We start from the raw sequence: 21894 nt of genomic DNA, 5'->3' as shown, positions 1-21894 counted from the left end.
TGTGCCACATCTCACAAAAAAAAAAAACGGATACGCAGCCATTCCCGCAGATGGTATGATTTTGATCAGCGGCCGGTTTTGAGGAGGCCGGTAGGCCGTTGCTGGTGCCGCGTCATCACGGCACAATTATAACTATTCGCCACGTCGACTTTAATACCGGTGTCGGTGCCATCAGCATTGCCGGCTTCAGAGAAGCGCGATTGAATACCGCGCAAGAGAAAAGTACCGTGTACACCACCGATGCGAAACTAACATACAATTTTAAAGGGCCGCGACGGAAAGCGCTTCTGTTGCGACTTCGGAACTCTTGGCCGTCGCGACCGCATGTTTCTGCTGCGACGTCAGGATTCGTGTCGTAACGTCGGAGTCGCTGTCAGATATAAAGCTGTTGTTCCGACTTCAGAACTCTTGTTGTCGCGACTGAACGTTTCTGTTGCGACTTCATAACTATTGGCCTTCGCGACAGAATGCTTCTGTTGCGACATCAGAATTTCTGTCGTAACGTCAGAAATGTCTCTCAATTAAGAAATGCCAAGAACTTCTGTCGTACAACAGAATTTCTGTAGTTGCGAAAGGAATTCCTGTTGTCTTTTTCAACTGGGCACTACAGAAGCTTGTCGCATCGCACAATTTCAGTGCACTTCTATTGTCATCATTGGGTACATGCTGCGACGATAGGTTTCCGTTGTGGAACAGTTCTTTGTAGTACAACAGAAGTTTGTCCATTACTTCAGGAACACTTCTGTTATGACAACAGGGCCTGTTGCAATGATAGGTTTGTGTCGTACAACAACATTTTTCTGTAGTACAACAGAAGTTGGTCGCATTACTTCAGGAACACTTCTGTTGTGACAATTGGGGGCCTGTTGCCACAATAGATTTCTGTAGTATTTCAACAGCTCTCTGTAGCACTACAGAAGTTTTTCGGGTTACTTCAGGAACATTTCTGTTGGGACAACAGGGTGCCTGTAGTGATGACAAATTTTTCTGTAATACTACAAAAATCGGTTGTAGAGCTTCAGCTTTCTGTTGTAACAACAGACATACGACAGACTGTACTTCTGCAGTCACAACAAGAAATGTATGTTGTACATCAGAAAAGTCTGTCGCTCCATCAGGAATCTGTAGTTACTACAGAAAAATCCTGTTGTACAACAGAAATTTCTGTAGTACTGAACACAACCTCTGTTGTCATTTTCAACAGGGTCGGCCCCTCCCGCGTGTAGCCATGCGCGGCTTAGCCGTGTCTGGGGAAGGGGGATCCTGGGAGATGAGCCGATGCTGGGTGTTTGGACCTTTGAGGCCCCCCGCTGGAGGCAACACACCTCTTTGGCCTCTGCTTCAAACAGACGGCACCTCCAGACTGACCCACCTGGAGGAAATCGGCAGTCGCGTTTTCCTGTCCCCCTCTTCAATCTTTTGCTTTCTCTCTAGCTGTTTCTTCCTTCCTGTCCCCTTATCACTTCTTCTCACTTCCGTATTATGGGCCCGGCAAGTGTTAACCTGGTGTAATTATCCAAATTTGGACATATTATATTAGGTTAGAGTGGCGATGCGTGGCTGGCGTCTGCAGGTATTCTCCCGGCTTTGTAGCGTCCCCTTGTTGGGCTCGGTGGTGGGTGGCCACCATCGCCGTCAAATTTCCAGACTTTGTATGCAAACGCTTTTCCCCCACTGCCTGATCGCTCCCTGAAGAGGGGACGCACCGATGAACCATTCAGCTCTATCATGCAACCTAAATAGTCCTTTCCGAAATACCACGCTGTTCACAGTCAACAGGAAACTAAGACAGTCCGAATGATCTCACCTTTACTTGTAGCCAAATCCCTCACTGAAGCAATAAGCCCAGGTTATAAAGTAACAAAGAAGGGAAACGGCGATCTTCTCGAAGTTCTCGACAAGCTACAGTACGACAGACTCTCGAAACTTGAAGCGTTTGGGAACATTCCCGTCTCAGTAGGCCAACACAGCACGATTATCCAGGAACGGGTACGTCAAGAAGTTTATTAACAAAATGGAAGCCCGCGTCCTCCATCCAAAGCCGTCTCAAGGCAGGTCATTCACGAAACGCGCTGGCGTCCCATATGTGCCTGGCGTTAGCGAAGCTCTTAGCCGCGTATTCTCAAGATACGATCTCAGAATAGCCCACATGCCATCCAACGAGCTGAGAAATCGGCTTGAAAGCAAGAATTATCCCGGTGTCATATACAAAGTACCATGCGCAGACTGCAGCTGCAGCTACATCGGATAAACCAGCAAATTCACGAGCCGATTATGAGAGCACCAAAGGGACGTCTCCAACAAGAAAAAAGTCTCGAACGCCCTTGCCGAACACGCCGATAATCGCAGTCACCGCAGCGATTGGGAAAACGCTGCTATAATAGCTAAGGAAAAGAATTCGATGACGCGACTCTTGTTAGAATGTTTATTTATTCGAACTACTGACACCAGTGTCAACAGGACTGATGTAAATTTTCCTGCCAACTACACCCGTTCTCTACGTCACATTTTGGCGTAAAAACGACTTGCGGGTCTTTGCCGCTTTTAGCGGGATCAAGGAACCCGTACGAGTCCCGAAACGTCTCTGTGTGTTTTTCCACCTTGACTTGGTCAGTGGCCGCAATTTCTTCATCATCATTTTACCTGACCAGAAGAACTTACGTCCAACTCTTGACTACGACGACAAATACAGTGCGCGGGGTCATCTCGGAAGATGACCTTCTCAAACTTAGTGAAAGTGAATTACTAAAACGATGGCAAGAACAGAACGTCATCAAGGTGCAAAGGATTAAAAGAAGACGAGATGACAATGAAATACCAACTAGGCATATAATCATAACTTTTGGAACCAGCATTCTTCCTCAATCAATCGAGACCGGTTACTGCAAGCTACGTGTCAGACCATACATTCCAAACCCACGTCGATGTTCAAAGTGTCAGCGTTTTGGGCACGGGTCACAAACCTGCAAAGGTCGTGCTAATTGTGCCGAGTGTAGCTCCATCGAACACCCTTCTGACGTTTGCACTTCAGCAACCCACTGTGCCAACTGTGAAGGAGACCACCCTGCTTACTCGCGATTGTGCCCTTCGTGGAGAAAAAAAAACAAATAATACAACGCAAGGTGAAACTAAATTTGACTTTCCCAGAGGCACGCCTGCGTTTCTATTCCGACAATCAGAGCAGTCTTTCCTACACCGATGTAGCGCGCAGTGCTACATCATTCGGCGGCCGCCCAAGTCACTCGGAGAGTGACGGTGGTCTCGCCATCCACCCCCCCTGACTGGGACAGCCAGCGCTGTTCCGTCCCCCGCTAATAAGGGCCAGCAGAACTCCGGGCCTGTTGGACCCAGGACCACTGCCCGTGCAGTTCGGCGCACCACTCCCCCGAAAGTTCCCGCTCCGAAGGCAGTATCCACCACCTCAGACAAGGTGATGGATACGAGCACAAGTCCGGTGTCTCAGACGCCTAAAGAACGGCGCAGCTCCCTCGAGCACGCCGGGAAGAAAGAGAGATCTCGTATTATAGGACCTGGAAAGGTCTCGTGAGATAATATAATCTATGTTTCTTAGACACACAGTACAAAACACATACATTATGGATGCACAGATAATACAATGCAATGTCAGGGGTTTACTCCACAACCTAGACGACCTTAAAGAACTCTTAAATAAGTGCAATCCAAACGTGCTGTGTGTCCAAGAAACGCATCTTAATCCTTCACGCACGAACTTTCTCTTGTAGTATGTCATTTGCCGAAAAGACCGCGACGACACCCTTGCCTCGTCTGGCTGTGTGGCAATAATTGTAGATAGGGGTGTTGCATGCCGGCAATTACAGATAAAACACTCGTAGAGCCAGTTGCTGTCCGTGCGATACTGTTGAATAAACTGGTAGCAATTTCCTCACTATACATGCCCCCGAACTACCATCTTTCAAAAACAGTATTCCAAAGCTTTATTAATGAACTGCCCGAACCCTATATTCTCGTCGGAAATTTTAATACACACAACACCCTTTTGGGAGGTTGTCGTTGTGATGCCAGGGGACGCTTAATAGAAAGCGTCCTCTTGACTACAGGTACTTGCTTACTAAATAATAAAGGGCCTACATTCTATAGCGTGGCAAACAAAACATTTTCATCGATTGATTTAAGCACTGCATCTGGTACACTCGTACCGTATCTAGAGTGGAACGTGCTTTAAGATCCATATGGGAGCGACCATTTTCCAATTGACATAAAATCAACAAAATGTGATAAATGCTCTTCATGCGTCCCCCACTGGAAAATCGTGTCAGCCGAGTGGAAACGTTATAAAAAACTCACCCGCGTGACCTGGGAAGACATCGCTGCACTTCTTCCGGATGTCGCCGAGGCCGATCTGTCAGCATTTATTGTTTATGTAGCGTCACTATGTATCCCTGAATCAAATAGATCGCCCTCCAAACGACGTGTTCCCTGGTGAAATGCGGAGTGCAAGGAAGCTCGTAGAAATTAAAATAAGGCTTGGAGTCACCTTCGCGAATCTCCAACTGACGAGAATCAGATCGATTTCAAGATAATAAAGTCACTAGGTAGAGGAACACGCCGCCGGGTCAAACGGGAAAGTTGGCAAAAATACATCATTAGCATCAATCTATATACAGACGAACGAAAAGCCTGGAATAGGGTCAAAAAAATAAAAGGTCGCGAAACTCATCCTCTATCTTTAGTAAACACGCAAGGAGACACCATTGAGGACCAAGCTAATTCACTAGGGGAACATCTTCAGTACATCTCGAGTTCATCCCATTACTCAGATACATTTCTAAGATATCAGCTACAAGCGGAACAAGAGCCTCTGAATCAGAAAGGACATAAAAATGACCCTACAACCAACCATTTAACGTGGAGGAATATCAGGCTGCTCTGAACTGGTGCAATAAATCAGCTCCTGGAGGCGATCGAATAATTTATGAGATGATCGAATACCTACACGCTGAAACACACAAAACACTACTATCACTTTTTAATGCCATAATCTCTGCCAGTTATATTCCATATGCCTTGACGCAAGCAGTCGTAATTCCTATTCTCAAAGAGGGCAAGGATCCGACTTCGGCCAACAGCTACAGGCCTATAGCCCTGACAAGCTGCCTGTGCAAACTCTGTGAGAAAATGGTAAACAGTCGCCTAATTCATTATCTTGAAAGCAACAAAATACTAGCCCCCTTGCAGTGTGGTATTAGGGAGAGTAGGTGTACAACAGGTCACCTTGTCGGCATGGAGGCGAATCTCCGAGATGCCTTCGTGCACAGGCAGTTTTTATTAGCGGTATTTTTAGATATGAAGAAGGCATACGACACAACCTGGCGTTCTGGAATTTTTCGTAATGTGGCTGGTATTGGTGTCAGAGGCAATCTCTTGAACCTGATTCAAAGCTACCTTTCTAATCGTACGTTCTGTGTGAGGGTTAGTAAAGTGCTATCTCGTCAATTTACGCAGAAAACAGGTTTGCCACAAGGTGGTGCGCTGAGCTGCACCCTATTCATGGTAAAAAGGAATTCCCTCTGTAGGGTCATACCACGAGCAATTCAGTGTATGTGGATGACGTACAGATAGGATTTAAATCATGCAATATTTCTATCTGTGAGCGGAATGTAGTGCTTGGCCTAAACAAAATATCTAAGTGGGCTGACGAGAATGGGTGTAAGGTAAACCCCCTCCCCCCCCCCCAAATAACGTGCGTTCTATTCTCTAAAAAGAGGGGTATATTACCTGACCCTGTTGTCCATCTTAATGCACAGCCGCTATCTGTCAGCCGCGAACATAATTTTTTAGGAATCATCTGAGACTCGAAACTGACATTTGTCTGAAGGCAATTAATTTACTGAAGCTCTTGTCCCGCACATTTTGGGGAAGTGACAGGAGATGCCTTTTGAGCCTCTACAAAAGCCTTATACGTTCCCGCCTCGACTGTGGGGCAATAGTATATAGCTCTGCTGCGCCTAGTGCTTTGAAGATGGTAGATCCCGTTCACCACTTGGGTATCAGCCTGGCTACAGGCGCTTTTAGGACAAGTCCCGTAGAAACCCTGTATGTGGAATGGTCATTACATCTCCAAAGGACATATTTAACTTTTTCCTATGCTCTCATGGTTATATCAGACGTGAGGCATCCATGTCACTCACCTATTCGTGAAGTGTTTACTGCCAGGCTATTTCGCAACCGCCCAGCTATTAGAGCTCAGTTGAACCTTCGTTTGATAACACTGGCAGAAGAAGCATGTGTCTTAGTCCCAGAGAATGTCCTAATGGCACCCACTCACTTGCTTCTACCATGGGATTGGCAGACCATTGAATGTGACGTCTCGTTCGTAGAAATATCTAAGAGGGCGCCAGAAGCACATATACAAATCTATTTGCGTGAACTTCAGGGGAAGTACTCCTGTAGGAATGCTATACAAATGCTTCCAAGTCCTCTAACCAGGACGAATTTTTTTTGACCTCTGAGGCTTTTCTTTCGAGGAACCCGTATGTGTTTCCTTTGTAGCAATTGCTACGAAACAGGTGGATGTCGGATTTTTCCTTTATTAATTACTTCTCTCCGCCTTGTGGGTTTCCGTAGAACTACTACGTCGTCCTCTAAAGGAGTTTCCTACGCAGTTTTGGGACCTTCATTTTCAGTATCTGGGGCACTAAATCCACGCACAAGTACCTTTACAGCGGAAGCTTACGCTATACTATCGGCTATTCAAAACATAAGGCTCACAAAACTTGCTAGTACTATTGTGTTTACAGATTCATTAATGGCGTTTTTCACTGGTCGATTCGGAGCAGGATTTTTTGCTCCGCGGCAACGAATCCGAATTTCACTGGTCGATCTGGAGCGGGTTCGCGCGTTCCACTGGTCGTTTCGGATCAACTCGCTCCGCGCCGGATCGCTCTCACTTGCTCCGCCGCCGAGACGCGGATTCGGGCGGAAATAGAACGCGTCACATGGCGTCACTTCCGTCTTCAAGCGAAATCAGTACCCGGTCGGTACGCACAACATTGTGTTGGGCATAGTTTGCGGAACCGGTTTGTGTCACGTGCACGCAGACTTCCTGTGTGATCTCCAGCGGAACGTTCGTGCGCTCCACTGGCAGACTCGGATTGGTGAAAGCCGAGCGCTCGCTCGAGGATTCAGGCGGCTGCTCCAGATCGACCAGTGAAAAACGCCATAAGTGTAGTCAGAGCCCTACTTAGTCCAAGAAAATATAAGAACTCAGTTTTTAGTGAGCTGTACCGTCTGTTGTGCTTCCTATATTTGTGCAATCAAGTGATTGTTATATGCTTGGTACCTGGTAACAAAGGTATAAAAGGCAACGAAGCTGCTGACGAAAGCGCTAGGTCAGTAACTTTTAGCGACGCAGATTTAAATATCCCCATCCCTGCCACAGACCTAAAGCCTTATCTACGCCGTAAATTGAGTAATCATTGGCAAGGCGAGTGTGGTACACAAGCAATGAATAAGCTTCACATAATAAAACAGAAGCTGGGGAACTAGATAAATGGGAAAATAGCAAGGTACAAGGAAGTACTTTTTTGCCGATTAAGGATAGGCCACACATACGGTACCCACTCTCATCTCTTGATTGGGGGGCGATTCTCCAACTTGTGATTAGTGCGGCAATAGTCGCACAGTCCTGCATGTTCTTATTTAGTGCTCTGCAATAGAAACAGAGGGAAAAGCATTTCCCTTCTGCATATCGCAAGAATATACCTCTTCACCATGCATTCTTTCCTAGCGATGAACCGTTTTTAATCTGCAAATATTTTTAGATTTTTTAGCCGAAATCGACACCCTGATAATCGTTTGACCAGGCAACTGTTACCACATGACTAACAGGCCTGCATTCAAGGGCTCTCTTGGAACTCTGGTTTCATTGTTATGCTTTGTTGCACCATCTTTTTAACGAAAGCCCATTGTCGTAGCCCACATCACTACCCAGTCAGCGTCAATATTTTAGCACGTATATATTCTACGACACTTACAGCGGATGTTTTAGGCCCTTTTACAGCCATATCACATCTACCATGTTAAATTCATTGTGCACGTCATCCACAATACACCGTTAACATTACCACTTGTCATGGCGCTCTTTGGCCAAACCTGGCTCTTGCGCCATAAAACACCACACATCATCATCATTATCATCGTGAAACAGAGTTGACGTAAAGATTGCTCTCTGACATCATTTGAAGTAATATTCTAGGTAAAATATGAACATCATTAATATTTGACGCGAAATCTTGATTTTGGACGTCCAGAAAAACAATTAAAAACAAACAACAAGATATTCCCTGCCAGAAAGACAAGCAAATTCGAGGTGACCCCTTTCTGAGAAATGAAAAGATTATCACGCCTCACTGACACAAAAGCTCGAGCTGCAAATTATGTTGCGAAAACTCTTGTGTATCTCTTGCAACAGAAGCCGTAAGGTATGCAATACCTGAAGGACGTACATAAGCAGAGTGACGAGAAACATAAACGTCTCAGAAGGCTCTGGTAAGCTTCCACATCAGACAAGGTCGTTTTCTGCAAAACAACTTCTTTGCGATCCGCACGATGCCATCCCCTTTGGCAGCAGTAACACCTATACAGTTTTCATAAATAAATGCAAGGACCTCACCACTATGGGTGTCTATGGGGCTGAAGAGATTTCCCAATTTCCCGGGGGAATGTGCTGTCCGATAGCACGGTGCGTGTGTTCTTATTACTGCGATAGCAATTACATAGACACTTCAAGCGCATCTCTGCCGTCGGCGTCGCCATCTGGTTCCGCATCAAGTCCAAGGGGCACAACACCGTCGCCGCGCGCCCTACGCTGCATGTGCGAGTGAAAGTGCTCGAGAGGAGTCGAAGAACTTGGCCTAATGTCGCCCGTTCGAAGAGGGACGGATGCGAAGGGGAAGCGTGCCGTTTTCAATCGCGCACGATGCACGCGACGCTGCGAGTTTCCGAGGGGGGGGGGGCAAGGGGAGGGGAGAGAAAGGAGGTTGGGTGGCGGCGTTCTCTCCAGCTGCAACTGCGCATCAGGCGGCAGCGCGCGTTCGCGCGATCATATCTTGAGAGCCATATCTTGAGGCTCGTCGTTTTGTGCGGGCTGTGTTTTCTCGGTGCTAGCTTTGCGTTGAAGCGATTCGCTTGCGGCTGCTGCCGCGTCTGCTGTCACCAGCGTTTTGACAGCCAGCGTCCGCAGACATCGATTCTGAAGTGTTCGTGTTTGCCGTGGGTGCTGCCACCACGTTTATTAATTTAGTTGCGAAGCGAATGTCAACAGGATATTACCGCCGATAGAAGTACTATCCTTGCTTTGTATGGCTTTATGCTAATTTGCTATCGCCAACGAGGCTTCGCATTTCGGGCGAAACCTATGGCGAAACTGCGTCTTCGGGCGAAACTGCGCCGGCGTGTTCGCTTGCGTAATGTTTTGCGCCATGCTGACTCTGAGAGTGGTGGCATATGCGCATGTCTTTTTGCATTCTTAATAGGCGTTGCTGTAGCCGTGAAGAATGGCATCACATGTATTGCAAAGAAGTTGTTTTTCACAAAATGGTGGCGCCCATGTCCAGAATTTTGGACATTGCCCCTCTGGCATTTCGTCGAACTTCACACCCATGCACCAGCCTAACTTTTTGTGCATTTCCAAAAACTTAAATTCCAAAAGATTTGGCAAGCTTCAACATGTTTCAAATAGCAACTTCGAGAAGGTGCATTCTTCTAATAACATACGCATTTACGGCACGTAGTGGGCTCTGAGTGCTGCGTTATGCCGATGTTTTGGGCCTGACCAAAGACTGCTATAGGTCAGCACTAAGCGCAGACTAAGTGTCGAGAATGCATATTCTATTAGAACGAAATACACTACCGGCTTCGTTAAAAAATACTTTCTCAAAGTAGATCATTCGTTTGAAATATAGCTGTTCCCTTATGAAAATGAACCATGAGTTTCTGTAGAGGACGTGATGTGTTCCTAAGGTGACATCAGACATGCATAAGAAATGCATCGTCTAATGTTTTTTGGCATCACAAGTACATCAGAGACTCAAATGAGAATGCACCCTAAGATTTCTGATGAGAGGAGTATACAGCTTTTTTGTGTTATTGCTAATGTCAAAGTACATCACGTATGAATGTGTACGATGCCAAGTCGTGAAAAATTCTTTGTAATGCGATAGCATTAAATGGCTCATGAGCCGGAAAATCCGGCATTGTCGGCCTGAGCACTCGATGTACGAAGAGGTTACAAACTCTCAACCTTTCATGGGAGTTAAACCCACTACCTTTGGCGGTAATTAAGGCTACGAACCCACGACCTTTGGCGTTAAGATACCGTTAATTAAGACAGTTATTGAAGATATAGTTAATTAATGCACTCGAACGCACGTACCACCCTTAGTGGAAGTCGAAGCATGTTAATATGTTAATTAATGTACACCTGATTATTATGTCGTTAATTAAGACACTCGTACCCACGACCTTTGGTGTTAATGAAGGCGCTGTTAATTAAGGCGTAGTTAAGATACAGTTATTTGAGGCACTCGAACCCACGACCTTTGTTAATGATGATGATGCTAATTAAGGCGCAGTTAATTACGACCTAGGAATTAAGTCACTCGAACTCATTACCTTGTGTGGGAATCGAACCCACGAACATTGTTGTTAATGAAGGCGATCTTAATTGAGGTAATGTTAATTAATATATAGTCAATTCAGACACTCGAACCCACGATCTTCGGTGTTAATGAAGGCGGTGTTAATTAAGCACAGTTAAGATACAGGTATTTGAGGCACTCGAACCCACGACTTTTGTTAATGATGACGGTGCTAATTAATGCACTGTTAATTAAGATCCAGCAGTCAAGTCACTCGCACCCAGTACCTTGGGTGGGAATCGAACCCACGACCTTTGTTGTTAATGAAGGCGATGTTAATTAAGGTACTGTTAATTAATATAGTCACTTAAGGCACTCGATCCCACGGCCTTAGTTGGTAAAGTTTATGTTAATTAAGGCATATTTAATTAATATATAGTTAATGAAAACACTCGAACCCATGATCTTGTGTAGGAGTTGTGCCCACGAACGTTGTCGTTAATGAAGGCGATGCTAATTAATGTACAGTTAATTAAGATATAGTTGATGAAAGCACTCGGACCCATGACTCTTGGTGGGAGTCGAACTCATGACCATTGGTGTTAATGAAAACGATGTTAAGTAAGGTACCGTTAATTAGAATACAGTTAATTAAGACACTCGGACCCTTGGCCTTTGCTGGGAGTGGTTTTGATTCATCGTTGGGGGCAGTCTAAGAGACAAAAATGAAGAAAACGATATAACACAGCGTGAGCGCCGAGTACTCTGGAAACGCTTCCGATATATCAGGGCTAGGCACAAAACAACGACGTCATTTTCTTTCCTTTTTAAAGAGCACTGTAAGATTGTGTTACCCCGTTATCACATTTGGCAAACAGTGCCAAACTATAGCGTATGCCTTGTTCTGGGCAGTTTGATTACTCGGATGTGTTACTAGTCTTTAAGTGGCAAACCGACAATTCTGCAGATTGACATGATCATGACATGGAAAACTGCGCGTAAAAAATTATGGGGTTTTACGTGCCAAAACCACTTTCTGATTATGAGGCACGCCGTCGTGGAGGACTCCGGAAATTTCGACCACCTGGGGTTCTTAACGTGCACCTAAATCTAAGTACACGGGTGTTTTCGCATTTCGCCCCCATTGAAATGCGGCCGCCGAAGCCGGGATTCGATCCCGCGACCTCGTGCTCAGCAGCCCAACACCACCATAGCCACTGAGCAACCACGACGGGAAAAAAAGAAAAGAAAAAGAAACTGCGCGTAAGCGGCAGCGTCTATTTGCTGGAACGCACTGTAGTACTTGGTTGCACGCACATCGTACGCCAGCGCACACTTCTGGCATATACCACATAGGACAAATGCACGCTGCCGAGACATGTGGGTTTTTCGAGGAATCTTCGTGGGTAGCACGATCAACACAGAAGGCACGAGCGACAGGAGTGCAACCCGCGCACGGTAAACACGCCAACACGAAAGCAAGATACGGACGACAGGGGTGTAAGCTGCGCCACACGAGCAGATTTGATGATTTCCGACTGACACTGTTGCAACGGGCACTAAAACATCGCACACTGCACATGTGTCGCTCGGAGATCGCGTCAACGATGTCTGAGGCTATATAGTTGATGTGAACGACAGCAGGAAGTTATTCAAATTGAAGTGACGGCGCAGGTAGCACGGGGAGCAGCGAAATGCGTAATTCACGGTTTTTATGAGAGGTAACTGAAGTGAAAATTGTTCGAATAGCGTCACCGCAACGGCTTTCTATAGGGTTAACATTTTCAGATCTCGAAGGCCATACTTTTGCTGGCTGCAGATAGCCGAAGCGATTCAAATTGAAAATGAGTTATAGAATTTCTTTCTATGCCAAGCCATAGCTTACAATATAGACTTATCTTTGGTTCTCTTTGTCTTGCAACAGCTATGCGCAATTAGGCAGCCGCACAAATCCTCAGATGACGCTAGCCGAGACATTGGCTGGCCCCAACCGACCTGTTCGTGGCGCCACCTACCGTCCCGTTTCCTATCCAATCCAATCCAATCAGCCTGTCGCTCTGTTTTCGAGTCGGTCGGGTATAGTGGCTGGAAACCTTTCTAGTGTCCGGACCGACGGAGGAGAAGTGTAATATTTCCCGATCTTGTGGGTAGGTGGCGCTGCCGCTGGCTGGCGCGCTCGACTCTGGCGTTCGCGTGCGCGATCCTACAGCTTACAGTACCGAAACTCGCTGGAAGCGTGCTTTCGCCTTTCTTTTATTTCGCTTGTGGCACGCTTTCTTTTTTTTTTTGGAGCATGGCTCTGCCCACCACGCGAGCTTGGTGCAAGATCCAGCGCTGGTTTCGCCAGACAAGTACGCGAACGTTTTTGCTGTATCCACAGTTGTGGCTCTCCTAATGAAGTCAGAGGTTTTTATTTGTTCGTAGTAGCTTACAGGCGATTAACATTCTTCCTCTGCCATACCAAGAAATCGGTACCATGCATTCTGAAACGCTATTCTTGGGGTGCCCCAAAATGAAAAAAACAAAACAAGAAACCATGAAATTATGGGGTTTTACGTGCCAAAACAGAGATCTGATTATGAGGCAGACCATTGCGGAAGATTCCGGAATAATTTTGGACTACCTGGGGTTCTTTAACGTGCACCTTAATCTCAGTACACTGGTGTTTTCGCCCCCGTTGTAATGCAGTTGCCATGCCCAGGTTTCCCAAAATGAAAGCTGCTTCTGCGTAGCCGCAGTGCTAATTACGCAAGAGCCTACACTGAAAACAATGTAAGCTGATACAGGTAAACTGAAACTGGGCTAAGCGCCATGGCACCGCATTTGCAAACTGTATACCACGGAGTCCTCTTCTTTTGGCGAAGGCAGCACCGAAGCTTCTAGCAGGGCTGGTCGAGTGTACTAGAGCTACATTGCAACAGGAACATTAAACAGTAGGCCAGAACTCGGCATATACAATATCTTTATTGTATATGTACAAACATAAGAGACCATCCACAATGAACTCGACAATGCCCCACTCTCACTGGCACCGCCTCATCTTTAGAAGCTTTTGCTTTTCTCTCTGCGAGTTTCTACACTTGTTTAAAGCTTTCGCGAGGAAATGCAGCCTTGTAAGGGCATAAAACTTAATAATGTTGGCTGTCACTTCGCGGCCATGGTCTGAGCAGCCAACCACTTTAAGTTTATTTCCTTGAACAAAGCTTAGGAAACAGGTCATGCTCTTGGCATGTAGCTTGTTCCTGCTAAAGAAAACAGTAAATGCATTCTCAAGTTCTGTCACAAGTATTTCAAGTGGCTTCGATGGGTAAATCAAGCCACCATGGTCAAACTCTTTAGTTAAGGAAACATTATCGTTCGACATGGCTTGACCAGGAAGAATGCAGAGTGAAGACGCACACTCAGGACATGAAACTCTCTTCAGCGACTTCCGCACGACATATCCAGCTATATAATAAATTAATCGGCTGTCACTCTTTTTCTGTGCGTAGTCCTTGTGGTCAAGCAAGGAGCTGTGTTTTTTCACCACAACTGCAGCATCTTCCAAGTTCCCTTCATCTAACAGCTTGTCAACCAGTGCTGTTATTTGAGCAGCTTTTTCTTGACATGCATCAGATGGCTCCAAGAGTGCATTGATAAGTTCAGGCTGTGAATTTCCACCTCTGGGTGGTCTCGCTAAGCTGTAGAAGCTGAGGTTGCTAATAATGATCAAAAACTGCTCTGGAGTAGGATGATCATTGCATCCAAATGATTGACGCACAATCCCAAAAATGTTCTCCACTTTGTCTTGACTGAGGTTTGCAGTAAGTAAGTACTTATACCTAAGTGTGGAAGTCACATAATCCAGAAGAGACAATGTACTTTTCAGTGTTACACGGAGCCCAAGGGCAGTCCCTGGACTCAAAAAACCCCCACCATGCTTTGCTGCATACTCCTCCCACTCACTTAAAAATATAATAAAATCTTCAAGAAAGTTCGCACTTTTAGACTCGGATCGAAGACCTTTCACTGGTGTTCGCGATGACATGATGAAAATTAACTTTTCCATAAGCCTTACGAAGTGCTCTGTTGGCTCAAATGTACGAAACTTTTTCTCAAGGTCACTCTTATAGAAGAAGAGTCCTTTGAGCACCTCCTCGCTGAATAGCTGGAATGCTAGGTTGACTCGCATTTTTTCGAATGCATTTGGCTGTACATGTGCTCTAGTAATATGTGGCATGACCTTCAGTGTAACGGTGTCGCTATCATTCTTCCAAGCCTCCTGGATAGGACCTACATGGACATGACCTTGTGGTATCTGTAATCCTTTTGAAACAAAGCTATTTCGCACACATTTTACTAGATGAGGAAAGTCAGAAATCATGTGAAGGTGTCTTGCTGCGTCAACGGGATGGGAAGACTTGCATGTGATTTCCACTGATGACGCTGCAATGAGCGAGAAAATTATGTAAACGAAAGCAGGCAAGCAAAATATAAATAGTTTTATGAGAATGTATGGAATGAGGCAACCTACCCTTTATCCCAAGCAGCTTCCAAAGACTTCTGTTCCATGGTGCACCATCGCCCGTCCAATAATCAACACGAAGACCACATTTTTCAGCCATTATTGTAGCTTCAAGTAGTAGCTTGGACAGGAGAGGTGCCTTCACGTTGCCTCTAGAAGAAAATACGCCGAGTATTTGGGTCCATTCTCCTGAAAAAAAAAAAGCAGAAGTATTGCAGTGTTAAGGACAGAGGAAGGCTTTTTGTTTCGTATATGCAGAATTAAAAAGTGCAAGACCAAATATTGTACAATTAGAAGAAACCACTCACCTTGGAAAGGCTGAAACAAGATGACGAGTCCGTGGTCGCTCAGAGAAGTCTTGTTTTCTGGTTCTGTGAAAGGGCCGAGGTCTATGAAGCCACTTATTTCTCCCGACGCTCTCACTGCGATATTCTCAGAGAGCTTCAGTTCGTCAAACACAAGTCCTCCATGTACACTAAACTCATCCATGTCCTTTGTTTTTTGCTCCAGGGCTGCAAACACCTTAGAGTTGAAACCAAATGTGCTTTTAAATCCTTGCATGTGCTTCTCTAAGCATGACTTACTTGGTAGTGCCATGATTTGATGCCTTCTAATATGCTCGTAGAGCTGTGGGCTCTTCATTCGCATCAGGATACATTCCAAAACCCACAGCTTGTCGTAAGCCATACCACGGCTTGACTTTCTGGACGCGGCTTCAAAGCAGGTTCTTACAGCTAAGCGCTGTTTTGGTGGCAGTCCACTAATTTTCTGCTCGAAAGCCGTGCTGGCCACAGATTCATTCAAAACTTGCAGTTTTTCTACAGTTTCTTGGACTTTTCCGAGCCTTCTCTTTGTCCGGAGCAGCTGAACAGACTTCTTGGCAGCTCGCTGCCTGAATGTTGGTTTGGGCTTCTGCTTCCGCCGGCGCATCTGATTCGCTATAAGCTTCCTAGTGTACTTACAACGCAAACACTGTTTTCCTACAGCTGTTGTGCCAGAGCACGCGTGCGAATAGTACACTCCACCAAACTTAGTGCACTGGCCAGACTTAAGGGGTTGAATATCACACCCAGGGCACAGCAGCAGTGCGTCAGCTTTCTTTAACGCCGCGAGAGCGTCACTTTCGGTGGCCACGAAAAATTCATCAACCTTGATGTTGCGGCAGTATATGCGGCACAATGTTGTTTCTCGTTGTCCCTGTGTCAGTTCAGAGCACACTGTGAATGTGACGTGCTTAATAACAAGCACATCTGTTTCCACGCGACCGTGCCACCCGAAGCAAAGCACCCCGGGGTCATTTGAGAGCACAATTCTGTTACAAAGAGCTGAAGGCGGTGAAACATTGCTGAACTCATGCGGGGAAGTCTCCGACGCTGGCTGTACATCAATGCCTTCGGCGAGTTCGCAGTCAGGCAAGCTTTCACATAAAGCCTTGCGCTTCGGTGGTGGGGCATATTGGTTGACGAGGTCTCTCTCCTTTCTTTTTTTCGGAACAGGCTTTGTTAGATATGAAGGTGCATCAGGGAATATAGTGGGCACAGCATCATCAGTAAGCGCTGGCCGTTCGCGTTCTAGCTCGACAACATCTCCATTTATCACGTGCTTGAATGTTCTCTGTATGTAGCGTTCATCAAAATGACGAGAACACACTACGCATGTATTGTCGAGTACCTTGTCGTCGCGTTTGATGTTTCTGGCCCATTCTTGCAAGCGAACAGGATCGGCAGGGGCTCGGAACAATGACACCTTTTCTGCTGACGACTTGTACCCACCCTTGCACAAGGGCACGAAGCACGTCCTACCCTTACGGGCGGGCATGGTCACTCACGTTCAACACAGACCGCAGCTGATGTTCGAAGCACCTTGTTCTGACAACACAGCACCAGAAGCTTCAAAGCGCACAATCACGACAGAAGCACACGGCAAACACACCGACCCGGCTCCCTCGTTACCGCGGCCCGGCCGAACACTCTCTCGCGCGCCAGAGGGCTGCAGCGCCTTCTGGTGGCTGGATCCGAACATATTTCACTTCGCCCGCTGGGGGCGCCGGCCGCTCACGACACTAGAAAGTAGTTCTAGCCTCTCTAGGTCGGGTGTGCGAGCTGCAACGATGTGCTTGTTAGATCGTGTGTTTTTGTGTTTGCTGTAACCAAATGTGACTTAGTTCGCGTGCGCATAAGCGCCACAGACAACTTGTGTCTCGCTGCAAACTCGCCGTGTGCGTGGCGCGCCAGCGAAATGTGGACCAACGATGTTCATGCTGTGGAGTGCGTTCCCTTTGTCTCTGGTTGTCGTGGAAAGTTGGGTGGACGTCGCGAAGAAATAATGCGTGTTGTTAGCGTGCCACTGCTCGTCCACTATGCACCGGTATGTCTGCTGGGAGTAGCATCGAAGCACTGGCAACTTGGAGGGCGCTTTTCGACCGCGTCGGGCCGTTCAAAAGGTGAGTAACCGTGCTTGCTAACTACACACGTGTTGTGCGTGCTTCTCGTGTGGGCATAGGGTGCCTTGCGAACGGAGGAAAGAGAACTCCCACGACAACAGTGAAACCTATGCCGATGCTTGCTGGGTGTCAGAGTTTAGTTGCGCGAATTAATTGCCATAATGCAGAATTGAAAATCTTGATAAGCGTTTTCTTCTGATGAGAAAGATTACGTTCAGAAATAATCGTGTTCATCATGCGCACTTGTGCGTGAGCTCCCGTTTTTCTGCTGAAGTCGCATGATAACGACTCATCTACCTCTTGACCGATTCTTACTGCTATGACGTTTCCTCGCTTATAAATGATTCGACGTTGTAGATAATCTCTGCTTACAAGGTTTTCGATTTACGAGCAGTATTGGGGAAAAAAAATGTAAGCAATCACAGCGTGCTACGAATACAGGTTTGTTTTGAAGGGGTGTTGCCATAACTTCGACGTAAGTAAACATTACAAGGGATAGTTACTTAAAGTTATGAAAGAAACTCTAGAATCGTTATGTAAACAAACATTCATGTAATGCGCTGCTGCTCCTGCGTGCGAAATTTTGCCTTGTTGAAGGGGTCCCTGTTATCGTGACATTCATCAGTAACTTTGACTTTGTGCTCTGTTGCCACGCTGCACCAGTGCATGCATTGTTTTCATGACTGTTTTTACATGCTCCTTGCATGTGTTCACTATGTGATAGTCTTACTGTGCCACAGCTATAAGTTAACACAGAATTCTCTTTGTAGTGGTGAAGCCGTGACCCACAAGTGTCCACATAACCCGTGGCCATGGCTGCAGCAACACGGCGTGTAATCTGGATGGATATGTCAGGTATGCTTTAAGTATACGTGTTCACAAAAGTAGGATCTCGGTATCATTAGTGGATAAGTGTATCGACATATTACTTAATGCATCTTGCTAAATAGGCTAAATATTTCTGCAACATCATTCCACTTGCTGCTTATTTGTGTTTGTAGATATTATGCACACATTATCTTGTTCTGTTAAAACTACACGTCGCATGTCCTGACGTTTAGTATTTTTCTCGCATCAATTGCTTGGCTGCAAGTCCATTTTATTTTTGCCTATTACACAGTATGTTTCTTTTTATCTTGGTTTTATTTGTTTGGAACTGTTTCTTATGCTGTAGCCCATATTTCCCTGTTTTCCTTTCTGCTTATGATACACACATGTGCTGTTTTTGTCCATGTAAGAATTCGAAGTGTAGTGTGCCATATATGTCACAGGTCTAAGCACGCAATGTGCCTACCATTGTTTAACATTGATATTTACAATCATGTCTGTCTTGTTCTCAGAATAACTGTCACTGGCAAATACACATTTGATGAACTAGAATTTCTTGAAATGAAATAGGAAGGCCAGTATTCATTGTGCTGCAGTTACTTAAGTAGTGAGGTGTTTTCTGGTAAGCTTTCTATTTTTTCTCTCACTTTCTTCGTATTCTTTTCTTTGCAAGCTGCCCTTATTCATGCTGGTAGGCATTGTAGCAGTTGTGAGTGTGTTTACTGCAGCAATGTCACAGCTAGTTTGCACACACTACAGGATGCCAACAGATACCCATCACTGTTTTTGTGCATTTCTGAGAACCAGCTGTGTCCACTCGGCGAAACTTGTAGTGTCCATTTGAATTTACCAATCAGTTCATGTAACATTTCAGGACAAAATTTACGCAATGAGAGAAGGGAGACTATGCAACATGACCTTGGCTAACAACTGACTGTTTAAGTTGTTGGAAGGACTAACAAAAATAGCACTGGATGTGCACTTGTGTTGTGCACCAGTTAATTTGAGAGGGATGGCAGAAGTTATAATTCAAAGGCATAAAATCATGGTAAATGGTGTCTGCATAAAAAGAAGTAAATAGGCACAGACTAATTTCTATCCCTTGTAATCTACAAAGGATGCCTTTCTTCATGCATTGATAATGGGGGCTGGCTCACACTTATTGTTATTTATGTGGTGCGCCTGACTGATTTCTCTTGCCAATTTTCAGCCATGGGTGAAAACAGATAAACAATCCTAATCTGGCCTGAAGCCCCATTGCAGATATGTGTGGCCAAGTCGGACGAGCATACTGGTCTTTTGAATGAAATATGGTGATCTCACAGGTACATATTTAGGCACCAGCCAGTCTGCGCTATGTACATTTGACCACATGTGAAAGGAATACAGCACAGTGCCTCTGACACGCACTGGACAAATTTGGTGCTACCTTTAACCAAGCAAGCCTCGCTTGCCTCCTTGCGTTTCTCGATTAAATTTTCAATTCAATCAGTTCATGTAACTTTTGAGGACAAAATTTGCGCAGCGAGGGAAGGGAGACCATACAACATGGCTGTTGTGCATATGCTGCCTAATTTATTTTTGCTGAAAATATACGTGCATTGCAGTCCACAAGTGAATTGACAAAGGCACCCAGGCATTGGAGGCTTGCTTAGTTAAAAATACCCAAAATTTGTCTCGTATCTTTCAGGGTTAATGTAGGCTACTCTTTTGATCACGTGCATATTTGGTCCAATGTACATCGGGCACGCTGACTAGCCGGTGCCTCAGCATGCGCCTAGGAGAGCACCATAATTCACTCAAAGGACCAGTGTGCTCGTCTTATTTGACCATGCATTGACACGACAAGCTGTGCACTGGATTTAGCTTGATTATCTGTTTCGTTCGCCTATGGCAACCAACTGATACAACAAAATCAGTGAAGAATACCACAGCCAAAAATGGGACGTGTGTCAGTCGACGCTCATTATGATTGCATGACAAAGAGGAATACTCTCTAATGACGTGGCATAGCAGCCACCATGCTTATTTATTAAATTATTTTTATGCAAGCTTGTTTGTCATGCTTCTGCGCATTTGTTTTTCAACTTGTGCCCTCCCTCTGAAAGTAGTGCTCGGGTGTAAATGATAAAAAACCCCAGACATGGTGTGGTGTATTTCTTGAATGGGATATATGCCATCATTCAGGAGGCCAACACATGCATGACATAGTAGGCTTGGAATGTATGAGAACTGTGCCCGTAGCTGATGCAAATATTCTATAACGACTGGCACTTGGATGTCTCTGGGATGCATTGGGTTGCCCATACACAAACACTCCTACGCTCATTTCCATGCCAAGTAATTAGTGAGAATTTCTCATTCACGCTAGCAATCCACAGACACTGCTGTCCTTTGTCAAGTCAAAACCAATATAGCTGAAGTAGTTCACGACATGTACACACGCCACAGCTGATCCATGTTGCACATTTGTTCAGCCAAGAGCAATTTCTGCTTACTGTAGTTACTGCTGCACCCAAAGGCCACACAGTGGTTCCTCAACTTTGTGTGAACCGACACCACATAAATTTTTCGCAGAACTAGCTATAACGTCTCCAGACCGTTCTGCAGCAAGTGATACAGCGTGTATTTCTGTGGTTGATTGCCAAGTTTTGTTAATTATCTGTCCTTTCTACCATGCAGGGTACACATGCACTTACTTCAAGATGACGACACTCCACCTCAAGAACAGCCTCTCCTCAGTGATAAGTAGCGAGATTAAATGAAAGGGAGATATCACATCCGTAACCAGGCTGATACTGTGTTTTCCTTTCATTTAACCTCCTTCTGCATTTAAGGAAGCATTGATATGCCCAATAAATGTTTTTGTTAAATTTCTTTCGTTGAGTAATGTCTAACATGCAGCATATGTAGGGCCCATGTACATGTCAGAAGTGCTGCATCTTCACTGGACATACATGCATACAGGCTGCATATATATAGCACCAAAGATAGTCACGCACAGGTAACATATTTAAATAAGGTCTGACTGCCATTGGGACACATGAGAAAATGTTACCACACGTGGTGGCCAATTTTGTTATAGGAGTAATACGAGCACCGGCAGTCAAAATGTATAAGCTCATTAGAGATTCGCTAGGAAGACGTGAGAAAGTCACAAGAAAACTGCTTTGCAGCGCACATTAGGAAGACATTTCATGCTCACAAGAAAAGCACTCGTCAAGAGTTCTACAGAAAGACGGTGGCCAATATGTTATAGAATGACATTAGGAATACATCAGAAAATTCCAAAGAAACTCGTCAGAAAGTCTAATGGCTGTGATGTCAAAACTCGTCAGACTTTCATGTGAAACTCATCTCATATTTTCATAAGGGTTCAAAGTGCAGCCCATAAGGTTACGCTTGAGTGCCCAATGACCAAAATGTCTGCGTAATAACGGCGAGAAAATTTTTGTGCCGCAGTAAAGGAACTGTAAAACAAATGAATCCCTGAAAATACC

At 45.4% G+C, this 21894-nt stretch overlaps 2 long non-coding RNA genes across 2 annotated transcripts in view; both read left to right on the top strand.

Annotated features, from left to right (window-relative positions):
• Positions 1 to 21894, top strand: part of LOC135907290 (uncharacterized) — a 125961-nt gene that overhangs the window by 22920 nt on the left and 81147 nt on the right. The window lies entirely within an intron of this gene.
• On the top strand, positions 17217 to 21271 carry LOC135907304 (uncharacterized). The gene is made up of 3 exons (XR_010565963.1): positions 17217 to 17566; positions 18337 to 18421; positions 21077 to 21271. It is a non-coding gene; the product is annotated as an uncharacterized lncRNA (long non-coding RNA).

The sequence above is a fragment of the Dermacentor albipictus genome, chromosome 7 (assembly GCF_038994185.2).
Source record: "Dermacentor albipictus isolate Rhodes 1998 colony chromosome 7, USDA_Dalb.pri_finalv2, whole genome shotgun sequence".
NCBI classification, from domain to species: domain Eukaryota; kingdom Metazoa; phylum Arthropoda; class Arachnida; order Ixodida; family Ixodidae; genus Dermacentor; species Dermacentor albipictus.
Note: the sequence above shows the minus strand (reverse complement) of the source record. Positions and strands in the feature narration are given on the sequence as shown.